The sequence below is a fragment of the Narcine bancroftii genome, chromosome 10 (assembly GCF_036971445.1).
Source record: "Narcine bancroftii isolate sNarBan1 chromosome 10, sNarBan1.hap1, whole genome shotgun sequence".
In the NCBI taxonomy this organism is placed as follows: Eukaryota; Metazoa; Chordata; class Chondrichthyes; order Torpediniformes; family Narcinidae; genus Narcine; species Narcine bancroftii.
The window spans coordinates 80,496,395-80,503,652 of NC_091478.1; positions in this window are offsets into that span (position 1 = coordinate 80,496,395).

The window sequence follows — 7,258 nt, forward strand, 5'->3', positions numbered from 1 at the left end:
AATGGGCAACTAAAGCGGCATCGTCTGCAAAGAGTAGTTCACGGACAAGTTTCTCTTGTGTCTTGGTGTGAGCTTGCAGGCGCCTCAGATTGAAGAGACTGCCATCCGTGCGGTACCGGATGTAAACAGCGTCTTCATTGTTGGGGTCTTTCATGGCTTGGTTCAGCATCATGCTGAAGAAGATTGAAAAGAGGGTTGGTACGAGAACACAGCCTTGCTTCACGCCATTGTTAATGGAGAAGGGTTCAGAGAGCTCATTGCTGTATCTGACCCGACCTTGTTGGTTTTCGTGCAGTTGGATAATCATATTGAGGAACTTTGGGGGACATCTGATGCGCTCTAGTATTTGCCAAAGCCCTTTCCTGCTCACGGTGTCGAAGGCTTTGGTGAGGTCAACAAAGGTGATGTAGAGTCCTTTGTTTTGTTCTCTGCACTTTTCTTGGAGCTGTCTGAGGGCAAAGACCATGTCAGTAGTTCCTCTGTTTGCGCGAAAGCCGCACTGTGATTCTGGGAGAATATTCTCGGCGACACTAGGTATTATTCTATTTAGTAGAATCCTAGCGAAGATTTTGCCTGCAATGGAGAGCAACGTGATTCCCCTGTAGTTTGAGCAGTCTGATTTCTCGCCTTTGTTTTTGTACAGGGTGATGATGGTGGCATCACGAAGATCCTAAGGCAGTTTTCCTTGGTCCCTACAAAGCTTGAAAAACTCATGCAGTTTGGCATGCAGAGTTTTGCCGCCAGCCTTCCAGACCTCTGGGGGGATTCCATCCATACCTGCTGCTTTGCCACTTTTCAGTTGTTCGATTGTTCATCCAGCTCTAGCCTTAGGGGCTGTTGAGGGAGCTGGAGCAGGGCGGAATCTTGGACTGAGCGGTTGGCACTGAAAAGAGATTGGAAGTGTTCTGACCATCGGTTGAGGATGGAGATCTTGTCGCAGATATTGAAACAAGATAGAAATTGATTAAATGGCACCATCTATGAGCTTGCTGCACTTTAATAATGTATCGTAACTAGTTGTTGAAATCTGTTCATGAATAACTGAGTGATCTGGTCTTGTAAAATTGCTAATAATGGTGAGTTCAGAACCTGGGCCTGTCTAATAAGTGAAACAAGAAACATTATATATGTGGAAAGTCATGGAATCACATTTTCAATGTAACATTCCATGCCACAATATATTTCTATGTTGCATGCAGGGTCAGCATCAAGGGGATGGGGCATTCGTGGGCATGGGTCCCCTTGCGAGGTGCTGTTTCCCCATATGCTCGTGGCCACCATTCACCATCAGACCAGCCCCCACCTGTGTCACTAGCTTGCTGGTGACTCTCCAAGCCATAAAAGCTACATCAGAGGAGTGAAGGAGGTTTATGTCCATTCGACACAGGTAGGCCACCACCATCCCCATCTGAGTGAGTTTACGACTGGCAGACTGTTCCCTGCACCCTCCCCCCCTTCCTGGTTACCCTAGTGCCCCCCATTAACACTCGTTCTAGCACCGACCCTCTGTTTCATCTTGTTTCTTTTATCATGAAACTTTACAGCAGAGAGTACAAATAAATCTAACTACAGGAAAACCAGGTTAACCGGAATTCAAGCAACCTGCATCCTCCAGCAACCGCAAAATAAAAATTGAGAAAAATAAATAATGTGATAGATAAGAATACAGTTACTCCCCAACATGCATAGAGTTCCGTTCTGATCGATCACATCTCGAAATGGACGTAAATTGGAAGTATGTTAGCATGGCATGAAAAAGTCAGAAATGAAGTAATTTAATCAAATTTTTAATCATCTGAACTTCATCCCTTAGGTGCACTTGCACTTGGCTGTGGGTCACCACAGTCTTCATCTCAATGGGTTGAAGGGCAGTGGGTTGTGGGGGGAGTCGCACGTTTGAACAAAATGCTTAAATTTGTTTGGATTGTTTGCTATCACTGTAACAATCACAGAACTTTTTTTTCCCCTCCTTCATAATGGTTGATTACCTACATTTTCAATTCCAAATTGAGAGTTTTCCTTGGCTTCTTGCCAGTTCTATCAGCAGGGAATGGGTTTTTCCTCTTGCTCACCATCTTTAGTGTGCTTACCGAATGGAAACTGAGAGACAGTCACTATTGTATGCACACAGCTAGTTTTTATTAATGATCATATGTACGGATGGTCCTAAGTCACATAGGTTGGAAGTCGGGGAGAGTCTGTAAATAAAAATTTAAATAAATGTTTAAAATTGTAAAAGTAAATGTTCTGTGAAAGAACACGTAAACCTTTGGTGAAGATGTGAGCAAAAATTCAACCAGCAGAGTGCCTTGGTCTTACTTTCTTCGTGGAAGCTGTTTGAAGAGCTGGTTGATGCTGCTTGCCATTGGGTGACTCTTTTAAAGTGTCTCCTTATCCCTGCTTAGAGGAATCTTTATCTTTATTAGTATATTGTTAAGTATATTGTAAGGCTTTATTTGTGAGGGGGGGGTAAATTATCAATAATGTTATTGTTTGTCTTTTGGGTGGTTCCATGGAGGGAGGGGAACCTGTAGATGCAGCGACAGTTACATGTTTTGAAAGAATGTGACTGAAAATAAAGTAAAATGCTTGAAGGTTCATATATATTCATGCAAGTGAAGTTTATTCTATGTAAGTACAGTATTTTTGACTTTTAAACTGTTTATTCTTAATGCAGGTGCATAGTTAGGCCTTGTAAGAGTGAGTCTCAAGCAACTGGAAAACTTGCTTCTCTGGCATCTACCAATCCCCTTAGGTGTTGGATACCAGGGGTTTTACTGTACATCACTGAATCTGTGTGAGAGACAATGCTTAATAAAGCAAATGCAATGTTAGAAAACATTAATCGACATACAGTCCAAGTGTTTTCATTGATTTATTTACTTTGTGCTTCCATGCATCCAAGCCACAGAGCTGCATTCTTGCTGTTCAGCTATGGCTCACAGAACCTACTGACTAATGCGTTCAGCTTACACTTTTCCACTCAGTTTAAGAACCTCATTTTTTTTAAAAATGGTGAGTCAGGCTTAAGAATATGGCACGTGGAATATGATGCACTGTCTTTTCTGTTTGGGTCAGAGTGTTCCAAAGACTTAGTACTCTGCAAGAGGAAAAAATGACCTCAACCCTGTTTTCTCTTACAAGAGAGAGCATCCTATCCACATCTGCCGTGTCAAGACCCCTGGTTTTTGTCTATTACTTACTTTGTTGAGATAACTTTGCTTCTCAGAAAACTTCTTTGAATACACTAACCCCCCCACCCCCCAAAAAAAGTCACAAATTGGAGCACAGAGTGCAAGATCCTGTTGAAAAATTATTATCCCGTATGCAATTTTAACCACCATTATGGAGAGGAAATGAAAACCTGAAAGAGGTTAGACTGACTCTTCAAGGTGATATCAGGTCTGAGAGAAATGTTAGGAGGGGTTTGAGGCTGCACACAGACTGGGAGAGGTCTATGGGGCATGCCCTGATTGGATGAAAGGCAGATGATGAATCCAGCAATAGGCTTTCTCTGACCCTCCTTTGGAGGAATCACTAACTTGTTCAGTTTGCCCACATGTTACCAGAAGCCCATGGGCATTTGTTTTGTTCTTGATTAGTTGTCTGCCATGCTGTTGTTCATGTGTTAAAACATTTTATAGATGACATGGTGTTTGTTAAATTACACCATTGCCTTCAAGCAATGGGAATGCCATCCAGTCCCTGCAGGGAACTGGAATTGGTCAAGAAAATAATTGATGGTTACAGGGACACTTCATTTGCCAAGGGAAGACTGCACTGAAGAATGCAAATTTAGGAAGAGTTTTGAAAGAATGAAAAACTATTTCTGCTGTTTGGAAAGTTAGTATTGTAGACACGTGCGAGCAGAGTACGCAAGCCTGCGTATGACATCATAACACATATATTGTGTGGGACAGGAAACCATTTTTAGATTAGTAATAAAGAATGAATGAAACACCATGTCTCTGTGCACTGGTGTATTTTTAAACAGAGAATACACAACAGATTGGCGATGAGGATTGAAACGAACTTCCTCCATGCTCCGAACATCGAAGAGAAGATTTAAAGAGGAAACACAGCAGTGAGCCCCACAGGCTTAAACACAGGGAACAAAGGAAAAGAAAAAGATACGAGAAAAATGAGTCAAAATGGCAGAAGAACATTTTGGAGAGTACATGGACTCAGAAGACTGGTGTGACTACTTTGAAAGATTCAATATGTACTGCCTTGCCAACAATATAACAGATACATCGGTTTTACAAAGGAAATGAGCACTGTTTCTAAGTGAAGTGGGAAGCAAGATATTTAAACTGATGGTCCCTTTTGGCACTTGCAAGACAAAGTGCTAGGTCTTATGAGGATGCTGTGCTTGGTAAAAGGGGTACACCTATTCCCAAACCAGTAATAAATGTAGAACAATACAACTTTTACTCCAGAAAACCTGTAAACTAATATTTGGCTGAATTACATAGACCGCCAGAAAGTTGCGAGTTTGGGGATTTCTTGAATGAAGCATTAAGGGACAGATTGGTCATGGGTTTGGCTGACTGCAATGCCCAACAACGATGGCAAAGTAAGAAAGATTTAGACATTAAGTCTGCGAATGCTACGGTTTTCAAAAAAGGCCTGGGGAAAATCAAAGGCGTCCAGGCAAAGTTACAATTGAAACATAGAGCTGAATCCAAGTTCTATAAAGCCAAGGACAGTACCTTCTGCAGCAAAAGGAAAGATTGAATCAGAACACAACAGATTGGAAAACAAAGGAATCATTGAAAAACTTCAATATCGTAATTGGGCAGCTCCCATCATGATGGTTCGAAAATCCAATGGAGAAATTTGAATTTGAGGTGATTACAAAGTCACTATTAATCAAGCCCTGCAAATACTTGAACATCCCATGCCTAGAGCAGAAGAATTATTCCAGCCTCTAAATGGAGAGAAAAATGTTCACAAAACTGGATTTATCACAGGCGCATCACCAAATCAAATTGGATAAGGCATGAAAAATAGTATATGGCAATCAATACTCACTTGGGGTATTTCACATATACTAGAATTCCATACAAAATATCAGCAGCTCCTGCAATATTTCAAGCAGTTATGGACAAATCACTGCACGATATAAATGTGGGATGCTACCTGTATAATATTGTTACAGGACGGGATGATGCAAAGCATCTAGTGAACCTAGAAAAAGGCCTAACCTGACTATGACAAATGAACGTCTGGCTACTCCAAGACAAATGTGTATTTATGGTACCCTAAGTAGCATATCTAGGGTTTTCAATTAATAGTGAAGGAGTCCGAATAGATACGGCAGGTATCGAAGCCATCTGCAGAGCACCCTGCCCTTCAAACAGAGCTGAATTAGGTTTCGTCAACCATTATCAGAAGCACATCCCAAACATGTCCACACTGGGCAACCCACTGAACCAGCTGTTTAAAAAAAAATCAGAAATGGTGCTGGAATACAAAAACAAATGACACATTCAGCTGCCTAAAAGAGCTGTTGTCCTTAAGCGATAATGTGCTCATTCATTATGACTCAGACAAAGAAGTAATTATGCACAACTGGAGAAGTGGGCATAATATTTGGAATCAAAAGAGTTCCCAATACTTGTATGATAGGAAATTCACCTTAGTAACTGAGAACAAACCATTGAGTTTAATCTTGGGTTCAAGAAAAGGCATTCCAGTGCTAGCGGCAACAAGAATTCAGAAGTGGGCCATGGTGCTCATCGCTTACCATTACAACATTAATTGGCAAAACAAAAATGGCCAAGCCAATGCTTTATCACACTTTCCACTACCTGAAATTGAACAGTGAGAAGAGATAATTAACTGGATGGCAGAAGCAACGGCTATTATCCAAGAACAACTTCATCACCTACCAATAATGTGTGCTGGTGTATTTCTAAGCCTAGAATACACAACGGTGACAAGATTACAACTGACAGAGAGAGGGTGAGGAAGAAAATCTTATCACTATTTTGTACTATATCACTATATGAGTGACTAAAGCCGAATGGTGGAACAGTATTAATTTTTATTACTCTAATGAGACCAACACAGGAGTTCAAATGGTCTCTGTCAGTGTTACATTTATCATTCCATGATGTAGGGAAATCAAAAGAAATAGTGTTGCTCAGTTTGATATTTGGAACAACAATGTCTGAAGAACAGCAAAAGTTTGCTGAATTATATTTTTATTCATGAGACAAATTTTTTAAACATGAGTATTGATGCCAATTTTGTTTAAACATCCCTAATCCAGTGGTTGTCAGCCTTTTTATCCACTCTCATACCACCTTAAGTAATCCCTTACTAACCACAGAGCACCTATGGCATCCTATGTCATAGGTGCTCTATGGGTAGTACAGGATTACTTGAGGTGATAAGTAAGTGAGGGAAAAAAGGTGAGATCCACTGCTCTAATCCGATAAAAGTTAACATTTAACATGGAATTTGAAGTGCCATTTGATGAAGTAGACAAAGACGATGTAGTCAAACAGTAATCGTGGCTTTTATTAGCAGAAACTCATGGTACAATAACGAAAGATAATAGATGCATATACAGTTATATCCAAGGGGAGTGTCCTTAACAGTTGAGATAATGCACAACCAATGTTAGTACAGCAAAGCTCACCAGAGGGGGGTGACAGGCAGCTTGGCCGACATTCACCACAGAATTGTAGTATATTCATCAGCAAATCCTGATACTCATATCATAGAAATGCTACTTGCTAAAAATGAGAATTAAGTCTGTAGCAGACTTCAACAGGGATTTTAGCTGACAATTAAAGTCAGGTGACTCAAGCAGTTGGATTTGAAAAGCTCAGATCAGCAGGAAGCTGATTGGACAATAGAGATCAAGTGATCCAGGGTACTTGTGATACAGGGTGGGATTAACTCATTTCAATGCAGTAGTCTAGAGAGTTTGTACTTTTTGATTGGAGTTCCACACAGTACATCCAGCAGTGAGTAGGAAATTTACAGCTGACTAGTTTTTTTTTCTACAAGTCTTTTATTTCAAGTTTCAATGAGAAGTGTCAAATAAATGAGCCTGGTTCTTTTGCATATGTACTTGACACTTAGATGTCATGATCCCTGAACTTCATGCTTTTGCAGAAAGTTACAAGAGTATAAGAGTACAGGATATCCATTTATTTTTGCAATCTTAGACAGTCTTAGATCTCAGGGTTGAAGAGGATTTGTATCCACTCCAGCTTTGTACAATTCTGAGGCAGCTGATGAT